At 36.8% G+C, this 23766-nt stretch overlaps 3 long non-coding RNA genes across 3 annotated transcripts; 2 read left to right on the forward strand and 1 right to left on the reverse strand.

The window, feature by feature from the left end:
• Positions 1-1357: 1357 nt before the first annotated feature.
• On the reverse strand, positions 1358-17295 carry LOC135747201 (uncharacterized). Its single transcript, XR_010531774.2, has 5 exons — positions 17067-17295; positions 9358-9404; positions 7851-7897; positions 3301-3437; positions 1358-1457 (listed from the first exon to the last, which is right to left on the reverse strand). It is a non-coding gene; the product is annotated as an uncharacterized lncRNA (long non-coding RNA).
• Positions 11597-12732, forward strand: LOC135747211 (uncharacterized). Its single transcript, XR_010531794.1, has 3 exons — positions 11597-11843; positions 12451-12589; positions 12688-12732. It is a non-coding gene; the product is annotated as an uncharacterized lncRNA (long non-coding RNA).
• Positions 12994-14751, forward strand: LOC135747219 (uncharacterized). The gene is made up of 3 exons (XR_010531802.2): positions 12994-13023; positions 14435-14610; positions 14739-14751. It is a non-coding gene; the product is annotated as an uncharacterized lncRNA (long non-coding RNA).
• Positions 17296-23766: the final 6471 nt, after the last annotated feature.

Here is a 23766-nt window from a genome sequence, read left to right on the forward strand (position 1 = left end):
TTTTATTTTTTGTCAAGTCAAGTTACAAGTCACAAAAATAGCGACTCAAGTCGACTCGAGTCCAAGTCACCAAGTCACAAGTCCCCATGTCTGGCGTATGAACTTTTAAAAACACATCGCCAGTGCTGGGCAAGCTACTTGGAAAATGTAGTGAGCTAAGCTACCAGTTACTTCACATTAAAGGAAGCTTCACTACACTGAAGCTACCCCCCTGGGAAATGTAGCAAGCTAAGCTACATCAATAGTAGCTTGCTACATCCAAGCTACTTTTTTATTTTTAACCAGTTTTATTATGTAATTATTTATTCGGTTTCAATTGATCATTTTGGTAATTATAGGCAATACAAGCATAATGTAGGCCTAGGTACTTCACATTTTGGGGCTGTTTGCTGGACTTATCCTACTCCCAGAATAAAATGCATGTCTGAGCTGCCTTTATTCAAAAACACCTGGCCCTGACATATCTTAACACAAGGCTCTCCAACGTGGGCCCGCAGGCAGCAGGTACGAGTCTGTGAGGTGCCCGCCAAAGCACATTCTATGAATAGTTTCAATTGTAATATTTATTACATGTTTTTATATTAGCTTGGCTTGGTGACATAACCCAGTCAGAGGTAGAGCACGAGTCTTCACAGAATGCGAGTGGTAATGTTTTGTATGAATGAAGGCTGCACAACTCGAAAATACGGAACAAACGACGTCCTGTGTCGATTCAAATGACGAGCTTATTCTCAAATTCAGGACGACTTCAGAAATGTTTGGAAAATTGTAGCTTGTGTGGAAGCTAGCTCACTACATGTTCAAAAAAAGAGCTTAGCTACTGAAAAGCTATTTGATTTAGAAAGCAGCTACCCAGGTAGCCAAAACAGTTTGGCCCAATAATGGCCCAAATCCGGCAGGCCAGAAAAAAAACCACGGCCCAGTTCCGGCTGCCAGAAAAGGGCCAACTCTGGGATGAATGACGCCCCAGAATCGGCCCAAGTACACTGGCCCATTTCCGGGTGCCTTAAGTGAGCCGGCACTGCCAGCACAGTGCCAGAATCACGCCAGCTAAAACATTACACTCAGACGAAACTGGCCCATGTCCGGGTGCTTAAAGTCAGCCGACACTGCCAGCACAGTGCCAGAATCATGCCAGCTTAAAATGTACACTCAGCCGAAACTAGCCCGAATTATTTTTTAAAGTGTTTTTTATTTTATAACCTTAGCCCTTAAGATGTCATGTACTTATCCCTTCTTAAAAAAAAACTTTTATTATATTTAGTTAAAAAAAGTTAAACTGCACATTAGAAGTTCTATCCTCAATGTTTGTGATGCTTTTAATGTGTTAAGTGTCACACTTTACTGTAGGTGTTTTAAAAAAAAGAAAAATATACAGTATGTTTACATGTTTATTTGAAACATAACATTACATTAATAAAACATTAATAAACATCTGGACACTCCTCAAGTGTACCCTAAAAGAAGGAAAGATTGAGAGAAAAGAGATAAAAGGGGAACAGAAAATGACTCATGGTTACTTCATCAGATAGACTGAATGCATTAATGTTAACTTGGGTAAATGTTAAAGGAATAGTTCACCCTAAAATAAAAATTCTGTCATCATTTACTCATCCTCATGTTGTTTAAAAGGTAGGGTAACAGATTTGATCCTGAAAGATTTTTAGTTATGCTGGTTAAAAGTCTCCTCACATCCTGATAGCAATCACTGTGTTAAGTTGTTTAAATGTATTTGTAGAATTTATGTCATATGTGAAAGGCGTAGGACCAAAAAATGTTCAACCAATCATAAATTTCGGTCCGAATGGACGTTTCCTTTTCTTGTCCCTCATACGTAAGCATAATTTGACTGCCCACCGCGCAGCGAGTCCATGCAGACTGGTATCGATTCAGATGTTCCAGATCGATTCGATTTCGCTTCACAAGCTATCAAATCGATTCGATTCCGATTCACGATTCAATTTTCGATTCTGGTTCTCGGGTAGGTTTTTATACTTGATTCTCGATTCAACTCAATGAATATAGATTTAATACAAATACTATATTAATAAAAAAGAACAGTGAACAGCAGTTTACAAGTGTGTAATTAATAAAAAAATTAAAAGCCACAACACTAACGTTGAAGAAGACTAGTAATTAGATTAAAGTTAATCTTACGTTCAATGTTTGTGGAAATAAATATGAAAGAAAAAAATCTATTCTGCTCTTTGAGAATCGATTTTTATTAGACCACGTTTTAAAAAACGATTAATCGGAAAATCAATTTTTTTGCCCAGCCCTTACGCAGACACCATAAGTCATCTGCGTGTTCACATGCGCTTACCTCCTGTCTGTAAACAGCGAGAACAGCAAACTTTTCTGCTGAATTGACAACCTGTACAGGAGGCACAAAATGAAAGCCATCTTTTATAACAACAACAGCAAAAACTGCCTGGATCGGCAAAGAGCAAAAACCCAAATTAACATCGGTAACTTTACTGCTTTACCACGAGATGCAAACAGCTGCAGGAGGCAAAGGGTCTAAAAGGGTCGTTGTTTATTTTGGTAAGGTACGCGATATGTTTGTATTGAGATGGATTCGATATTCTACTTTGATGAAACATTGTGTTGCTTATGAAATTTGTGTTCGTTTACGGATTAGCATAACGATATAGTTACTACGTCTACACAACCGAACGTGTGCTTAAACTAATTCTGATATAAACCAGTTGTTTATGTTGGTTATTTTGGAAGTGTTATTCACTTTGTACTGCAAAGTTTTCTCACTGGTGAATGAGACATGAAATGTGACCGTCTGATCTGTGCATGTTCATGTGTTTTGAAAGAGGCGTGACTTTGGATGGCAATTTGACTTAAGGGTGGGATCGTGATTTCATTACTAGGCGGCTACCGTTAGCATTTTTCAAAATGTGTTACCCTACCTTAAAACCTGTATGAATTTTTTCTGATGAACACAAAAGAAGATATTTAGAGTAATGATGGTAAACACACAGCAGATTGTAACCATTGACTTCCATAGAAGGAATAAAAAAATATGATGGAATTTAATGGGTACCGTCACCTGTGTGCTAACCATCATTTATCAAAATATTTTCTTCATCATATATCACAATACTTTCAAAATACTTTTTCCTACTATGGAAGTCAATGGTTACAATGTGCTGTGTTTTTACCATCATTACGCAAAACATCTTAATTTGTGTTCATCAGAAAAAATCATGCAGATTTAGAACAACATGAGGATGAGTAAATGATGAAAGAATATCTATTGAACTATCCCTTTATCAACAATTGAAATACCTTGAATTTGCTTGTTTTCAGGCCCGCTCTCTTATTCTTTTTGCATCTCTGTCAGATGCAAGCTGCAGAAGTTTTTACGAACTTTTCTACTTCACCATCTGGTGCACGAACAGTAGTTGAATTTCTTCTGACAGATTCTTGAAAAGAAACAAAATTATTTAATTAGGTAAATGCAAGCATGTTAGTTTAACCCTGGAGAACCCAAGAGCCCTTCTTTTAGAATCAATTAACATTGGCCACATTTGACCCGTGGGTTCTCCAGGGTTAAATGTTACCTACAAGCTATTCTGCTTCAAAAACATTGACAGGTACTTTAGGTTGGAAGACTTATAGCTTCATAGATTAACATTGTAATGGCTTTATATACAGTGGCAAGAAAAAGTATGTGAATTTCACAGTTTTCTGAACAAATTTGTCATAAAATGCGATCTAAACTTTATCTAAGTCAAGGGCATTGATAAACATATTGGGGCGGTTTCCCGAACCAGGATTAGCTTAATCCAGAACTAGGCCTTAGTTTAATTAGGAAATATAATTAGTTTTAACAAACATGCCTTACTAAAAACATTACCTGTGTGCATTTTGAGGTAAAACAAAGGGCACTGATGTATTTTAAGATATGTAAGTGTAAGTTGTTTTCAGTTTGGAGAGCTCTTAAAACTGTTTAAGTCTAGGACTAGTCTAATCCCTGTCCGGGAAACCGCCCCAATGTGTCTAAAAATAATTACACAAAAACATTCTGATCTTTCATGTCTTTATTGAGAACTACCAAAAAACATCTTAGTGCTTGTGAAAAAAATGTGAACCCTTAATTGAATGACCTCAAAAAAGCCAAATGGAGTCAGGTTTTAGCACAGCTATGGCCCTATTGTTTTTTCCCCAGATTCAGTTAAATTTTTTCTCAAATTCCGTGTTTTTCGTTTTATTCTGGATTCTGGTTAAATTAAATTTCAGTAATCAAAAAGCACATCTTATTAACTGAAAACATAACAGAAAATTAGCAGATCCACCACTGCAGTGAATATACTGTACTGTATGAGTGTGCGACTGTGCGTTTCCACAAGGTGACGTGCCTGTTTACCAGCATGTATAGCTCGTATATGGTTCTCAGACACGAGGGCTCACTAAGTTTTCTTTCTTGTTTAATTGAATTGAATTGAATTGAATTGAATCTTTATTGTCATTTGTACATCTTGTATACAATGAGATTACATTGCCTACCCGGCCAGTGCATAATAATAATAAATAAATAAATAAATAGATAAGTAATAAAAGTACTAAAATCAATATAAAATATAAAGAGTAAAAGAGAAACAACAATATGTTCTGCCATTGCACATGATTTAAGATATTAAGAGTTCAGTGACCTAATGGCCCAAGGATAAAAACTGTTTTTCAATCTGTTTGTCCTGCTCTTAATGCTCCTGTATCGTCTGCCAGAGGGCATAAGTTTGAACAATAGTTGACCTGGATGTGAGCGGTCGGCAGTGATTGCCTTAGCTCTTCTGAGACACTGCGTACTAGCAATGTCATCCAGTGTGCGTAGGCGACTGCCTATGATGTGTTGTGCTGCCTTAATGACCCTCTGCAGGTGTCCCCTGTCCGCCACTGTACAGTTAGCATACCATACTGTAATTCCATAAGACAGAACACTCTCAATGGTGCTCTGGTAAAATGCTACTAGCAGTTTCTCCTCTAGATGGTTCCTTCGAAGTACCCTAAGAAAGTGGAGTCTTTGCCGAGCCTTTTTTACCACAACAGATGTATTAACAGCCCAGGAGAGGTCTTCAGTTATATGTATGCCTAGGAATTTGTAAGAGGACACTCGTTGAACACAGTCTCCATTGATGTTCAGTGGTGCTGGTCCCCCCTCCTCCTTGTGTTTCCTGAAATCAATGATCATTTCTTTAGTTTTACTGGTGTTAAGCAGTAGGTTATGTTCAGTGCACCAACCTGCCAGCCTGTTAATCTCATCCCTGTATGCGGTCTGTATAAGTGAACATAAACAGCTGTATGTTTATTAGTATATTGAAGCAGTGCCGTCTTAAAGCTGTCTTGGGTGTTCAAAGCTGTCTTGAGTGTTCAATGTTCATTACACAAAAAAAATGAAAACCCCTCACTACTATTAACTGAATACATTTCGCAGCTGCACATTTAATCCATACAGTGAGGACTGTGCAGTGTTTTATTTGTATTTATTGCTAAGGTTCATGTTAAAATCATGTTGACAGACAATTTCATAACTAATATATTTACATTTAATACAGATGCCTGAAAAGTAAAACAAGATGAGTATAGTATTATGATTAAGAGGAAATATTAAAAATTTGGTTGCTTTTCAGTAGCATTGTTGTAGTGACAGCCAAAATACATTGGCCTATATGTAATACACATGAGTAGTACAAAGTCCATTTCCTACTTTGCAAACTCGACACAACAACAAAAAAACTAAACAAAAATGAGTGGAAGTGGCAACGAATATCCAAAGATGATAAATTGTGGACAAAAAGGTAGCACGAATTCCTTTATATGGAAGTGGTTTGGCTAGCTAAAAAACTGACGAGGCGCAGATTAAAATATAAATGAACCCTCTTATTTTTGTGGCTTCAGTCATTGTTGGCATACTGTTTTAAAGCTGGAAGCATTAACAACTTACATGGAAATATATATCATTATCGTTTAATATGGATTTTTGCCATATTGCCCAGCCCTAGGCCGATGTATTTTGGCTGTCACTACAACAATGCTACTGACAAGCAACCAAATGTTTTGTTTTTTTATCATAACACTATACTCATCTTGTTTTACTTTTCAGGCATCTGTATTAAATGTAAAAATATTAGTTATTAGAATCTATGATTTAACATTAGCAATAAATACACACAAAACACTGCACAGTCCTCACTGTATGAATTAAATGTGCAGCTGCAAAAGTTGTTCAGTTAAGAAAAGTGAGTGATTTTCATTTTTGGGTGGAAAGAACATTTCTGACACAGAAAGCAGTAGGCTACTGTCACTTTAAGACCCAGAACAGCTTTAAGACTGCACTGCTTTAATATACTGATACTGACACATCTAGCTGTTTATGTTCACTTAAACAAGAAAGAAAACTTAGTTTAGTGATCACGCATGTGTTGACTGCGCGCTGTGTGCGTGCTTCGCGAGCCCTCATGTCTGAGGAACAAATGTCAAGCGTGCGCGTTGTGGGAACGCTGAGTTGCACACTCATACAGAACAGTATATTCAATGCAGTGGTGGAGCTGCTACTTTTCTTCATTTTTTCTAAATTTGTGAATGTCCTGTAAATAATATATACTTTTTAAAGCGGTTGTGGGATTTTTATGTTGTTTTATCAATCTTGCTAATTGCTAAAAGTGTTAAAGTTACAAAGATGTCCAAATAAGGACTGTGGAAATTGATTTTGTTCCATTTTTATATTTCTTTAATTGTTCATTTTATTCTATAAACATTGTGTGTTTCATATATGCACTGAGCTATTATGTAGAAATGAGGTGTTTATGTTCGAGAGTGGAGAGTTACCAGTTTTTGTATGTGTGTAAAAGCTACAAGGAGCATATGCTGAGGAATTTACGCCTGGTATTGATCAAGATAAGAGAGAGGCCTGAGGGGGAAAGCAAACAGGCGACTATGTCATTAACTAATGCCTTAATGTTCACAGGATAAAATATGCAATGTATTTCTTACTTAATCAGTATTAATCATTGAATAATTGATGTAATAAATATAAGATGTTGTCTTTGATAAATTTGTATTAACCAATGAAATGAAGGTTGCATACAGAATAACTTAATGGGGGCAGGGCAGCTCAACCTTGAAGAACAGAATCTCCTGTGTGTCTGTGTGTGTGTGTGTTTTCTTTCCTAAAAGATGGTTTTTAATAATGATTAAAGTGTTTGCTTAGAAGTAGTATTGCAGTAAAAGATTTAATATGTGTTTATCTATCTAAAGAAGTTAATGTGTGCCTTATTCATATAACCAATTTTACAAATAATGAAATGATGTCATGATATTGAAATATGTTTTTCATAATAATCACTTTCATCTTACAGCTTATGTTTTTTATAAATGAATGTTTTATTAATGATTTGTTTTTAAGAAAGCATTATAACATGCTATTTAAAGTGGAGGAGTACTGGAGAAGAACTGCAGGGCTCCCAGGGATGAGAGGAGAACAGATTGTTTTTTTCTTTGTCTATGTGTGTCCATCTTTGCCTACAGGCTAAAATTGGGTGTGGTGATGGAGTCAGATGGACGAGGGGAACGGCCTTTGTGGGTGGAGATTTTCTGAAGAAAGATCGACGTCACATATCTTATAAATATGCATGTTACTTCCTGAGCTGGTTGTTCGCTACTTGAGAGGACCCAGCGCTGTTAAACTTTTTCAATCTGATCAATAAATATTTGAACTTAGATATTCGTATCTTGTGCCTTTCCTCTAAATTATGAACATGCAAATGGACGCCTTAAAGTCCAACACGGTACGGATGTGTGCGTGGGCAAGGCGGACATGGAAAGAAAGTATACCGTACCTTTTCTGTCTGTTCTGTTCCAGCCTTTATTGGAACCTGCTAGTGCTCTGAAAAACACATGAAAGATCTGAATTTCTTGTGTAATAATTTTTAGACACATTATGTTATTTATGTATATTTATTCAGAAAACCATTACATTTTCTTGCTTATGTATATATACATAAACATACAATACATATATAATATTGATGGCTCTTGCTTCGTTCTGAAACCCTAGATGGCAGTTTTCTTATCCTCGAACAAACTGTCATCACAAGGGCTATGTTTACATGCACAAAATTTTGTCAATCCGACTGAATTTAATCCGATGAAAGGTTACAACAATACAGTTTACATGCACCCTAAACATGTTTAAATGTTTGCACCTCAAAATGTTTGTTTTCATGTACATTTTATATAAACCGAACATCTGTGCAAGCGCACAGCCAGGGTTGGCAGCTTCACATATCAAAATCATCCCCATGGACATTCAAAATTAGCCCAAAAGCATCCCAATGACTTATCACAGCCCAAATACCAATAACTAATGAACAAAATCCTTTCATATCTGACCCGCAGAAAAATCAACTCGCGAAGACAGTTTAAACAGTAGCCCAAATCTGAACGAAAAAAAAGAGGACTTGGCAATGCCACCCCAAAGCGAATAAGAGGTAAATATAAGACGTGAACTTGAGCACAAATTTTCTGCGCACATGCACAATGTATTTTTGCACCCGACAAAATACTTCGATTCACGCATTTACATGCATACTTTTCTCCTGCTGATCGGATCACAGATTGGACTACACCACCCCTTTCAATACGATTCAAATTTGCATCCAATCTACCTCAGTCGTATTGATTAAGGTTTTTACATGACAGCTTTTTAATACGATTGAGCCATCAATACGATTACAAACTGATTAATTTATTGCATGTAAACATAGCTACTAGAAACATAAGTACTAGAATAAGAGCACACCACTAAGGTAAAAAAAACGGTTACATGCCCAATTGTGCCAGTGTTGTATTATCAAGAAAGTTCATTATTATTTTTATACCTTTTTAAGCCTTGCCTATTTAAATTGTAATATTTGCAAGATGCAGCAAAAGAGAACTCAATTTTGTTTTTAAGGGTTGTTTTGAGATTTTCAATTATATAAAAAAGTATGTTTTCCTTACTCTTAATCACACACATCCACAGATAATAGTGTTTTCTCTACCATTATATTTATATTTCAAAATGACTGCAAATGCCAAATCCATAAACTGGAATTGTGATCTAATAAAATATCTTGTTATTATAGTTTACATAACAACGTTTACATATCAAAGTTTAGTTTAGACTACTTAATGTAAAGACTTTTTAAAGACTTGTTATTTGTAATATATATTTGTAGCCCTAAACAAATCCCTATCATACTTCTGGCCCCAATTGACCCCTCAGACAGTCCTGAGATATACAATGCAACAAAACTGATTCCCAAGAAATATCCATGCCCCGTCCAATACTGTTCTTTTACTTACATTAATTCTTCAAATGAATTCTGTCCAAACTGATGATCTTGAGAAATCTAAATGTGACAAAAACAATCACAATAAGTTTTTAAGTTGTATAACAGACAGACAGATCATAGATACATAGTGTTGAGTAATAATTACATAATTAAGGTTCACTCATTTTCTACAAAGTATCTTTCAATAGATGAAATCGGTTATAAAGTTGTGCAACGGTGAGGTCCCAGATAGCATGCACTACCGGGCCTCATCTGGGCCAACTATGTCACATATGGCTCAGTTCCGGTGGCGTCAAAGGCCATATGGGCCATATCTGGCCCACACACATCAAGCCGTTTTTAGTGTGAGTTGTGGCTTGTTGTGTGTGGGCCAGATACGGCCCATGTGCGACAAGTCGGTTTTAATTTGAGTTGCGGCTTGTTATGTCTGGGCCAGCTACGGCCTGTGTGCAACAAGCCGGGTTTTAATTTGAGTTGCGGCTTGTTATGTGTGGGCCAGATACGGCCCGTGTGCGACAAGCCAATTGTAGTTTGAGTTGTGGATTGTTGTGTGTGGGCCAGATACGGCTGAGTGCGACAACCCGGTTTTAGCGTGAGTTGTGGCTTGTTGTGTTTGGGCCAGTCCTGGCCCTTGTGTGACAAATCGGTTTAGGATGAGTGATGGCTTTTTGTTGTGTGTGGGCCAGATATTACTGGTTTATGGTTATGTTGACATCAGACTGTTTTTATGTGTGTTTCGGTTTATTTATGGGCCAGATATGTAATATGCTGCATGGTTAGCTTATTGGTTTTAAAATGTAAAGGAAGGCAGCTGAATTTTTTCCATTGTAATTTTTCTTCTAGATCTGACAGGGCTAGGCTTCTTCATATTCGGCTCAAATAATTCAACCATATTTATCATAATCAGACAGCTTTGTCTATCAGATCTTCTTGGACTCTGGCACAGAACTCAAAGAATTCTAGGCGACAATTTTTTGATAATCCATTAACACAGGGCTCAACATAAAGGACTGCCCTGTGGCCCGGGGCAAGTGTGAGAGATGTTCGGGCAAGTAAAAAGTATTGTCACTTGCCCGATCGGGCCAGTGCTTCACCCTCAGTCACTAAAATATATTTTCATCAATGTATTTAGCATCTTTGAAGCAGACATTTACTTGGGTAAAACACGATGAAAGAAACTATGCAATATTTAGCACAATTTGCTGTCAGTTTACAGGTAAAGCAGAAAAGTTGGGAGCCTTTTTTTCATTGGAACATATCTGTTTTATATGTATACAATATTTGACTTTTAAATTATTATTTTTAAATATGTGACACTGACATTTTTTATTGGGGCCAGTGAAAATTTTGGCAGGGCAAGTGAAAAATTTGAACCACTGGCCCGACCGGGCCAGTATAAAAAATTATTTGCGTTGAGCCCTGTAACAGAACAGCTTGTTTTAGTCAGCTAAAAATGTTACATTTATGTGCAACATCTGGTGAAAATTTAATGTCAATAACACCTTTAGAAATATATGGTAACTGAGGAAAAATGGTGACGAGTTAAATTTTACCCGCTGCATATTTAATGTAAATTAACTGCTTGCCCTGCATTAAAGACTTGTAAATGCACAACGCTGAGGCAAAGAACCCCAAACCCCATTTAAAATCCTTTAATCCACAGCAAGTCATTGATTATCCCACTTATTCCATGGTCATTTGCCAAGTTATAAACAAGTTAAAACTAGTTTTGCTCTTTGTAGCTTAAAATTTGATAGAATGGGTAAAAATAACAGTTATTTCAAGGAGCTCCTCTTTTTTGTAAACAACTGATCTGTCTTTTATAAATCTGATATAAAAGATTTGAAGGATGCACACTACTATTCGATAGGTAGGCTACTCAAGTTTAAACAAACTGTTCGTGGACCCCGTTTACTTCCATAGTATTACTTTTCCAATTCCTGCTATAGAAGTGAATGGGATCCAAAGACATTTATGCAGGTTTGTAACAACATGAGGGTGAGTAAATGATGACAGAGTTTTCATTTTTGGGTGAACTATTTAACCTTTTACAGCTTAGCAGAAAAATGTTATGTGACCTTTAAGAATAGGATAAAGTACATCTTTAACAAAAGCAAAGATTAAAAAACAAATTGTAGAATAAATAGAAAGTGCTACACAAGTGTAAAACAATACAAAATCGTCCCACTATCACATGCAGATGTGTCACTTTGCAGTGGGGCAATGATGAATAGTACTACACAGAACAACCAAATAAGTTTTTACGATTTATAAACAATTTAAAGATATTTTAAAGTGTTATGTACTGTTCTAATTCCAGAGATGTTTATTTATGTAAATGGTGTGAGGCTTTACCATGTATATAATAGGCCAATGGCTATGCTGTGCACGCGAAACATGTCCTGCCCCTTTAAATCACGAAGGGAGTTACCATGGAAACTGAAGGAGCACGAGGACAGCTAGCTCCGTCTCCCGCGGTTTCTTCGCTGTTTTCAAGTAAGTTTAGTCCATCAAATCACACAAATAATACTAAAACCTGTTGTTGACACGCTTTTGTTATATATTTACCTCATATAAATGGCTTGTGTCTTTGAGAAAAGTTCGTTACCATCCCAGCATGTTTCCGCACATGCGGTCGGAACTGTGCTTCCGGTTTCTGTTGGTTTACTTGCTAAACTGATTTCTTGAAAAAATAACTCGTCGAAAATAATTTTTTTGTTTCCAATGTAATATACGTGTTGTTAATTTGCTTGTTATAAGCTAGGACTTTGTTGTTATTTTTGCTTAGCAGAGTTTAACGGAAGTTACGTGTTTTCCACAAAAGCCTCTTTACTGTATGTATGTTACTGCTGAAACCGTCTATAAGCGTTAGCTTTTGCTCTTGTTTGTGAACGTTTGGGCTTTTGAAAACATAGATGAGAGGTTTCAAAGTCTTTGTTAACTTGTCAGTGCATGACTGGAAGTAGGCAAATTTATTTAGTCTAAATATGCGATGTACTGTAACGTCTAAACCTTGTTAAATTGCACGGAGTGCTGAAGCTACTAACGTTAGTACGTATGTTTTATCGTATACAAATACAGACATGTTGTTCTCTGATTTCAGGAGTGACAAAAACCCTCTATAATAGAAGAGAAGCTCAAGATTTCAACATTTTCTGAAGGGAGTTGCAGACAGGTGTAGAAAACTGCTTTTCAAATTTTCCACATTTATCACAGTTATTTTAAGATGTTGACATCTAAACGTGAGTAGCATTGTGTGAGCAATATTAAATAAGTAAATCTTACACTGCATATTTTATATATTGTTTTCTCTGTGACAGATTGAATGTTATGTTTGTAGATTTGTCCATGCTAATGGCCGAGCAGTAGGGTTGGAACAGACCTGCACTCTTAGAAAGGATGTGTTAATATTTTACACATCTTTGTGCGTTAAGCTTTTAACACATTATGTGTAATTTTAACACATTATGTGTCATTTTGTGTTGATTTTGTGTTAATATATAACACAAGTTGTGTTAAAAGTAACACAAAATGTGTTGTTTCAATAATAACACAGTGATGGGTGAATTCTGGGACAACGCATTTAGTGTGTCGTCCCACAATCAACACTAATGTGTTGTTTTTAACACATTCGTTCTAAGAGTGTGTCAGAAAACATCTCTGAACCATATGACTAGTAAGTAAAACCTCAAACTTATACACTGCTATTCAAAAGTTTAAGCTTGTGATTATTTATTTGACCAAAAATACAGTAAAAACAGAAATGTTGTGAAACATTATCACAAAGTAAATAAGCTGTTTATAATGTGAATATATTGTAAACTGTAATTTATTCTTGTGATTAATGTTGAAATTTTAGCATCATTACTCCAGTCTTCAGTGTCACAATATTCTTCAGAGATCATTCTAATACGCTGATTTGCTGCTCAATTAACATTTCTGATTATCAACAGTTGTGTTGCTTCATGTTTTAGTGTTTTTCAGGATTTTTGGATGAATAGAAAATTAACCCTGGAGAACCCAAGAACCCTTCTCTTAACATTGATTAACATTGGCCAAATTTGACCCGTGGATTCTCCAGGGTTAAAATAATAGTCTATTATAATAGAATAATAGTTCACAGAATAATGAAAATTTCTGCATGATTTAATCCATGTTAATACATATGATCATCTTCTTTCAGACGAGCACAAAGTTATATTAGGGTGCACTTACTTATCATACTTAAACAGACCGAACCGTACCAGAGTACGATTGTCCCCACTCCCCCACTCATCTGCACATATCAGAGTGTTTTACAGTGACAGCTAAAGTTTTACATTTCATACAGGGTTCATATAATGTAGGTACACCCTTAGAAAATGTGTAAAAAAAATCTATGCTATTTATATATCATTAAATAATATAGTGAATGTGTGGAAAGCCCTGAGCACGCAAAAGTGAAACTGAGATTACAGAATTAGCGCTGTCTGCCTCTAAATGCAGTTACTTTACTTTCCCACTCTGAAAGTGAAGTATACCTAAACTTTGAGAGCAAATGACTAGTATGACGGGCCGGTAACTTTAGTAATTTTACATTAATTTAGCTAGTTAGCTATTATTATAATCACAAATACTTTTATAATATATTACTGAATTAAGCCAGTTACACTTAACTATCATTATATGAGTATGAAATTCCTCATCATTACTAAATAAATCTTGGAAGTAAACCATCAAATTTGCTGAAAAAAGTATACATTTCTGAATACACAATACATGTCACATTTGAAACAATCAACTTTACTTATAAAACATCTTACATTTTGAGATTTAAAACAACTGTGAGGTTATCTTACCTTTAAGATGTAATTAATATATAGGATATATGTATGTATGTATGTTTTGAATTATTGAGAAAAACAAAAAGCATTAGGCTTTGCCCTGCGCTCCCCTTTAATTTTAAAACAGAACTGTGTCACAAAAGCTCTGTGCAAGTTGTCCAAGTATTTCAAAGGAACTCTATCAGTTTTACCCCCACAGTTTGTCTATATTCCTCTCAAAAATGAGATTTGACTCGTTTCTTCATTTTTCATTAAATTTTACAGATTTCAAAACAATTTATTCTTGAGAGGAGGCACCACAGTTAAAGACAGTGTTTTGAAGAATTTTGAACTTCCTGCTCACAAACTACATACTTCTCCAGTTAGTCTGACAGGCTATCAATGAGAATGCGGCATTACAGGACACCACTGAAAACTATACCACTAAAAACTGATTATTGGTAAGTCTTTTTGACAATAACTAATGTTATTTATTCATGTTTGGTGTCAGCTAATATGTGTATACCCTATAAATGTTAGATTTTTTTATACTTATTCTCTACCTCACTGTTTACATTTGTCATCGTAGCTGCAGTCAGAAGAAAAAGATTAATAGCAACTATCTGCTTGAGACCAAGAGATTGAGCACTGGGTTAAGACATGGTTGCAGCTTGCTTGCTGCCTGTCCGCTGATCAAACTGTAAAAAACGCGATCTCTGTAGACAGCCCAGGCTTCACAAACGGCAATATCAACAAATGGCCAAACCTACAAACAGAAACCATAACAAAGTGTTCCAGCCAATAAACGACAAGAAGGATTTGGGGGTGGGGGTTGGGCGCGTTCATGAAAGCACGGAAGGGAGGGGGAGGAGTTAGCTACGCTCTGTCTGTTTGAAAACAGTTCAAACATCAACAGGAAGCCTTTAAGAAATGTTGAGTATTATATCAGAGTTTTGTATGTAAGGAGATGGTAGTTGTACGTTTGTGTGTTAATATAGATGGTTTCAGTGGCAACAACATAAATCACTTTCATGGCCCAAACTTAACTTCGGGTAGACCTCCACATAGATTCAATAACAACCGAGTATCTCTGGAGCAGTTTTTTTTTCTGATAACAAACAAAATAAATAACCAGTAAATAGCCTTAGATCAAATCATAGCTAAAGCATTTCAACCATTACATTGATCTAATGTTACTGGGTAAAATTAAGCTTTACAATTTTAGCTACAGATCTTTGAAAATGTTTGTACGGTATACTGTCCATTTCCAGAAAGGTAATAAAAACAGCGTGCACAGTGACGCTGCTGACGTGTTATCCTCAGACATGTTTGTGAAGATTGTTTTGTTTATAGCGTGCGTCTCCCTCAGACTGTAAAAAAAGCTTGGGAACAAGAAAAAGCTTGGGCAAACAAGATAACATGTCAGCAGCGTCACTCCAGTGTTGTGCACGAGGTTCACAACAGACCTGGAAGAGAAGACGATGCTGAATAAAGTCATAATTTCTGTTATTTTTGGACCAAAATTTATTTTCGATGCTTCAACACATTCTAACTGACCCACTGATATCACATGGACTACTTTGATGATGTACAGTATATATTTGATCGTGTATACACATATCTAAAACATCTTAAACTGTTTCCGAAGATGAACGGAGGTGTTACGGGTTTGGAATGACATGAGGGTCATTAATTACATAATTTTCATTTTGGATGAAATAACCCTTTAAGTTTGGCCAGGTGTGTAACTGTGGCAACGCACATGCATCTATGGGTTCCAGTATATCTTACTATATAACATATTAATTTAACTAACATGTTTGACAAATATAATTATGTTTATTTATAAATTATTATCTGTATTGGATTTTTTAAATGTTTAATAAAGAAATTTTGACTATGAGTTTTAGTTTTTTCTTAACTATAGGTTAATTAGCATATAGTAAGAGTAGATGTGTGCCACAGCTTAGAAGACGCTACTGCATGGAATGACACCAATGACTCAACCTGAGTGCGGTTGCCAGAAGTCAGCCATAACTGGGACGGATATGGGTCACATTTCAGAAATGGCATGGGTCACATCTGGCCCAGATGGCAGTGGAGTGACTGACATCTGGGCCTGATGTGGCCCATGCCATTTCTGAAATGTGGCCCATATCTGGCATGGTTATGGCTGACTTCTGGCAGCGCACTCCGGTTGAGTCATCGCCGTCATTCCACGCGGTATGTGAGCCAGATGAATGTGGGAGATGTGGGCCACATCTGGGCCAGATGTCAATTGCTATCTGGGGTGGAAATATTTTTACTGCAGGTGCACTTTAAGTAAAGAAGTTTAACTACCAGCTGTGTCCTGTAGCTGCAATGCTCTCTATTCTGTGAAATGTAAACGTTTTCTGTACCAGACAAAGTTATTCATTGGTAAAAAAAATTACCTCAGTCAACTGTATAATAGCGGAACTGGCTGAGGTGGCTACGAGAGTTTAGCAGAATAGCTTCACGATCCCTCAGTTACTCCCGCCTGCTGCATAGACTGCTGAGGCAAATCCTCAGACCAGTTTTATGAGTTGCGAAATATAATTTGTTTGTTTTGCTAAACGAAATATTACTGTTTAAGTAAGTTCATTAAACTGAGCAAAGTTAATTTCTTATGTCCGAATTCTCCTTGTCAGATAAATGATAAAAATCGATTTTTCGACTCAAATTTATCTAGAAATACTTCAGTATTTTAATAATAAATTCAAATGCTAATTTACACATTTGTTGAAGTGGGATTGTGGTCATTTAAAAAATTGCGTATACTATATCAGTCACAGCAGTTTGTCCTTCTTTTAAATGAAGTTTACATTTATCTAATATGTGCAGAGTATAAATATTTTATGCATTAAAATTATGTTAAATAACTTCCAAAAAGTCTTACCTCAGAGAAATTGCAGCAGACTTCATGCAGCAACAACCGTTAAAGCCCGGTAAATGTCGTCACTAGATGTCGCAGCTAGTGCGCATGTCTTGAAACAGCAGCAGTTCTTTTTCCAAAATAAAAGTTCCTTTAACCAGCTTTAATTGTCTAAAAATTGTAATCGATAAATTATAAATAGATCAATCTTTATGATCAAATTAGTTCAAATTCTGGAAAAGGGCTGAAAAATTGTAGTTGTAATAAAGTAAACAAATTGACAAGCTTTACAGCTTATTAATTTTTTTTAATAAAATCTCAATTTAGTATTTGACCATTAATTAATAAATTATGTGTTTGTTGAAATATTACATACATAGAAAATATTTCAGTATAAACTTAATAGCCCAGATACATTCAATAGGCTAATGGCACTTTATGCCTCTACAAACATATTCTTAACATTAAAATATGCTTCTCCCCTTCCCTTATTTTATTAGGGAAAAATTTCTGAGCTTAACTTTTCCTGACACTACTTTTCACTTATTGACATAGGCTACCATTAATCAGGAAAACTAAAAACAATTATCAAAACATTAAATAGAAACAATTATATGCATATCAATTGTTAAATTAATATATTTTTATTACAACAAATGTGAAATGTGAAAGCCAATATGTGGAAAATATGCCATTTGTCAGCCGAAATCAGACCAAATCCGCATATCCACAGCCTAGCCGAATCTGGCAACTTTTGCTGGGCCAGTGCTGGCTTAATGCTGGTAAGCCGCAGCCAGAACACAGCCGTGTGCGCCGACACTCAGCCGGATCTGGCCCGAATGCACTGGCTACCTGGGTAAGCTACCGCCAAGCTACTGAAAAATGTAGTTAAACTACTAACTTCGCTACTTGTATTGAAGCTACTGCCCAGCACTACACATCGCATATGGCAACCACGTGCGCAAGCTCGCGTCTTCGCGTAAACAACGCGGCGCTCATAAAGCGCATTGTATGGAATTGCATTGCATGTAAACAATATATGGAGTCATATTACAGGCTCACTGAAAGTTTCCATGAAGGATACGAAAGTAAATTACTGTGTCTAACACTGTATAGCATGTACCGGTAACAGATATCCGCCATTACGTGAGATCACGCGTTCTTGTTTGTAAACACGCATGAAAACAATATATGGAATCATATTACAGCACACACTTAAAAGGTCCTGCAATGCAGCTTTATTTAAAGTTGCCATGAAGCATACGAAAGTAAATTACTGTCTCTAACACTGTACAACATGCAGAGCCGGCCTTAAGGATCTGGTGGCCCGTTTCAATAACTAATAGGCTCCGTGCACGTAACTAAGGAGTTCTACTTCCGCCGCCTTGAGTGTGAGGCCGACCATTTCCGGCTAGCGACTTCTATAGCAGCGTCACGGCATATTTTGATTGCGAAAGATGGCATACTTCACCCGTTGTCTACAAGGTCTCCCGAAAATCGACGTGAATGACATCTACAGGATTGTCGACCAGTGTTCACCTGCACCCGGTTGCAAGCGTGAAAAAGGATTTCGATTGTACATTTCAAGTTACATCCACAACTTTGAAGGTGAGTAGCAATACCTCAGCTGTTACGTTACACATTGACTAGCTAGCAGCTAAGTATTTTAACTTTTTTATTAAATCGTGTCAAAATTACGACATACTTTATTAGTGTTATTAAATACATTACGTTTATCTGATTATCAACTGGTTGTGTGTATTTTTTATTTGCGATTTGTATTTCCTCTCAGTGTCCAAGAAAGATCCAGTGACAGGAGTAGTGTGTGTGAGGGCGTTATGTCATCCGTCAATGGACAGATCTAAACCACCTCACATTTTAAGAGTGGGATGAGTGTAGCGTTAAGATGGTTACCCATGTTCCTGGGCTAATCATGTTCTTTTGGTTCTTTGCGTTACCCATGTTCCTGGGCTAATCGTGTTCTTTTGTTTTTTGCTCTAGGTTAACCACGTTCATTTGGTTGACCATGTTCCACATTCACGTTAAAAACGGACAGTGTACGCTTAGTCCTGTTATGTTTTCACTAACAGCAATCAGTGGTGTAGTATAGTTTGTTTTTCCAGGTATACTGAACATCCCAGGGTAAAGGTGAAACACATAAGATGGGTATAGTAATATAAACCTGCTAAGTTTAAGTAGGTATACTGCAATCTTGATACTTTTTAAGTGGGGATTCTAAGTGTACCTGCAAATCAAATAGACTGCTCCACTGACCACATTAAAAGAAAAAGATTATTAATCCCTTCACTAACAGTGTTTACAAGAAAAAAGTTAAGATTTTACTAGCTATTTTAACAGTGTACAAAAATAAATAGTAGCTTACTTGAGTAGTCCATATTAATATATGACAAATCAGTTATGCCACTTTTTAAAAAAATATTTTTTAACATCTTGTTACAGGTGGGTCTGAAGGACTCAATCCCTGTTGAGCTGGCCCATCACAGCTGTACATGTGTAGCTGGATCAGTGCTCTGTAACCATTGTGTGGCTCTACTTTTCCAGTCTGCACATTATTCTCAGCTTGACATTCCAGTTGTTCCACCAGTGCTGAGCTGTACGGAGAGTGAACAACAGTGGCACAAGCCAAGAACCCTGGCAAGACTTGGAATAATGTAACAATAATTTCAATACTACATCTACACACGCAACACATACGCTCATCACTGCTTATTGTCTATATTCACAGGGTGTTAAACCAGGTCCCGTCGAGAAGATGGCTGTGATGTCTGCCAAACCAAAGCAGAGGACCATGATCGAGGGAGTAAAGTGAGAATTTGGCTAGTAGTTAGTAATCTATTAATTAACCTAGGGCTGTCAAAAGATTAATCAAGATTAATCGCATCCAAACGTTTGTGTTTACATAAAGGGATAGTTCACCCAAAAATGAAAATTCTGTCATCATTTACTTACTCTCATGTTATTACAAACCTGTATAAATCTCTTTGTTCTGATGAAACACACACGAAGGAAGATATTTTGAGAAATGTTTGTAACCAAACCGTTTGTAGACCCCATTCACTTCCATAGTAGAAAAAAATAATAGTATGGAAGTAAATGGGGTCCACAAACGGTTTGGTTACAAACATTTCTCAAAATTTCTTCCTTCATGTTTACCAGAACAAAGAGATTTATATAGGTTTGTAACAACATGACAACATGGGTGAACTATCACTATAACGTGTGTGTGTACGGTGTGTAAATATTATGTATATATAAATACACATACATTCATGTATACATTTAAGAAATATGTGCATTTATATACTGTATATACATTTATATTATTTATTTATAAATATAAATATTTTATATATAAATATCACCTTTTTTTTAAATATATACATGATTGTGTGTGTTTATATATAAGTTACACACCGTACACACACATGTTGTGTAAACACAAACTTTTATTTTGGATGTGATTAATCTTTTGACAGCCCTAAATTAACCCCTTCAGACCTGAATTGTTTAAAGTTTCTGAAAAATCTTAAAAGTACATTTTCCAGCTTACGAGGCTTCTATAATTGAGACCAAATAAAAATAAAATGTTTGGCTTTAATTGTAATTTTTTAGTCAATTTCAATAAACGTCAGGTCAAAACAGGTGTACTTTTTGTAGGTGTACAAAAATATACCAACATATAATTAAATAATAAACATTTTGTTGGTTTGAGGTTTTTGTGGGAATTTTATAGGCTATAGTTAGAAAAAATACTATGGAAGTCAATGGCGACTTTCAACTGTCTAGTAACCGACATTCTTTAAAATATGTAATATTTATTTGTGTTTCTCAATTTGTTTAAAATAGGTCCACATTGTACAAAGCCATCAGTGGAGAGTTGCTGGACCTGTCCACTCTCAGTGTGTCGGAGACCTACAAAGAGTTTAACCCTGTTTCTGCACCAACCATCTGTACAATGGGTATCACCTGTGAGGTCCCGCTAGTGGACTCTGCACTCGGTTTGGTACAAGCAACCCAGTCTCACCCCATTTCGTCAATATTTGACGACACTTGACCATTCGTCATATGTTGACGTGAAGGGTATACCTTTCGCGTCATTTTTTGACGAACTGGGGACTTCAATACTATTACGTCCGTTGCATTCTCTTTCCTATTTTATTACCATTTGCGCGTCGGTTTAGGGTTAGATTTACATAATGACATCCCTACCCAAACCTAACTCTAACCCCAACGCCAGGTGACAACTGTTTCTAACCCCAACGCCAGGTGACAACTGTTTAATTTCGCGTACACTGTTTAATTTCGCGTACACTGTTTAATTTCGCGTAATCTAACCCTAAACCGACGCGCAAATGGTAATAAAAATAGGAAAGAGAATGCAACGGACGTAATAGTATTGAAGTCCCCAGTTCGTCAAAAAATGACGCGAAAGGTATACCCTTCACGTCAACATATGACGAATGGTCAAGTGTCGTCAAATATTGACGAAATGGGGTGAGACTGTGTTAGTACAAGCAGGCAGTCCCCTGTCATACCAACAACCCAAGGCAAGAAGTCGCCCTTTTGCTCACATTGATGCTCCACCACGCCCAGATTTACCATTGGCTGGCTGCAGACTGGAGACATCATGCAGTATGTTTGTTTTCACTGAGCATCAACAGCTGCACTTTAAGTCACTTGAGGTTACCTGGGAGATGGCAAACAAAATAGAATATGCAACTAGGAGTCAAAGTACATCAGCAGACTGGCATAGACTAAGAAAACCCAGACTCACGTCCTCACATTTTGGAGAAATATGCCATGCTAAACCATGCACCTTAGATAAGATGGCAGACCGGCTGCTCAAAGGGGTTCGTCAGACAGCAGCAATGAAGAGGGGTCTCGAAATGGAAGCTGATGCCATTGAAGAGTACTGCAGGCTTAAGAGGGTGAACTACTACCCTTGTGGCTTCATTATACACCCTGACACTCCATGGCTAGGTACATCCCCAGATGGGGTTGTCTTTGACCCTACAGAAAATACTGAATTCGGCCTTGTGGAAATAAAATGTCCAAATGTTAAGAGCTATGTGGATTATCCTCATCTGAAAATGAACGACGGCAACCTGGAATTGAAGCAGGGTCATGGCTACTACTGCTAGGTGCAGGGTCAGCTGCTCCTAACAGGGATGGAGTGGTGCGATTTTGTGGTGTTTGCGGAGGAAGACACCCTGATTCAAAGAATATACCGGGACAGTGATGTGATGCAAAAAATAAGAGAGAGAGCAGACTTCTTCTTCTTCTACACATACCTACGTAAATATTTGCTGTAATAAAATAAATTCTCAATAGAACTGTCTTGTTCTTGTTGATATCTCATTATAATGTGAGTTGTTTCAAGTCATTTAAATTTGTCACGTAACTGATTAGAAAATATGTGCTAAACAGAGTTGTAATACTTTAAGGATTTACCACTTGACTTAAAGTGTACACAGCAAAGGTGAACACACACCAATGTATTGCTAGATGTTAAAGGGATAGTTCACACAAAAATTAAAATTCTGTCATCATATACACACCCTCGTGTTATTTACCTGTATAAAATGTATTGGTTCTGATGAACACAAAGGAAGATATTTTGAGAAATGTTTGTAAACAAAACATTTGTGGACACCAATCTCTTCCATAGTTTAATTTTATTCCTACCATGGAAGTGAATGGGATCCACAAACGGTTTGGTTACAGACATTTTTAAAAATATCTACCTTTGTGTTTATCTGAACAAAGACATTTTTACAGCTTTGTAACAATATGAGAGTGTGAAAATTATGAACTAATTTTCATTTTTGGGTGAACTGTCCCTTTAAACTAATATTCAGTAAGTCAGGCTGACTTGAGGGGAAATCAACAAACACAAAAGGAGACCAAGGTAATATAGATTTCAAATAAGTAATTTATTAATTAAAAATGTCAGTAAATGTAAGGCAAAACTAAATTGTGGTGTGAATCAGTAAAAACAAGGAAAATGAGGAAGAGGAGCAGCCAGCCATGAAGCAAACAGTCAGATTTCTACCTGGCTCTTATGTTCTCTCCAGTCTTTGACCAGAGGTCCATTTTGGTAGTTGGACAAGATGCAAGCTACAGTGAAAAGCTGGCTAATGCTCCCTGAAATAGACAAAGGGATTACAGTGTCAAAAAGTTTGTTCTCCTTAACCCGCCTGATTAGCCTTTCAACATGAACTCGCAGCCGCGCAATTGATTGGGTCTCCAGGACGTCCTGTGCTGCCATTTGATTGTTGTTGGAGCGGAAGGCAGGCCTGTGAAGTTTTCCTGGCACAAGGTTTTCCACCCTAAAGCCCTTGTCCACCATCACAGCCATGTCAGGGGACAGGAGAGGTATAATGCCGGACAATCTGAAAAGCTCACGGTCACTAATAGAGCCCCCGTAGAGTGCAGAAACAAATGTCAGAGGACCATGTGGTGCCATGCCAATCATGGCCTTGAAGGTACAGTGTGATTTGTAGTGCGAGTACACCTCACTCTGTAACACAAGTGAGGATGGAGTTTGGCACCGCAGTTCTGTGCAGTCAACAATGACCTGAGTGTCTGCATAGTCCTTGAACTCAGGAGGTAGGTTAGCTTTGATTGCTTCAGGTGTCATCCAGATACAAATAGCTCCCAGTACACAGTAAAGAAAGTTGGCCCAGGTTGTGATGATCCTGCT

Source organism: Paramisgurnus dabryanus, chromosome 1, assembly GCF_030506205.2.
Source record: "Paramisgurnus dabryanus chromosome 1, PD_genome_1.1, whole genome shotgun sequence".
NCBI lineage: Eukaryota > Metazoa > Chordata > Actinopteri > Cypriniformes > Cobitidae > Paramisgurnus > Paramisgurnus dabryanus.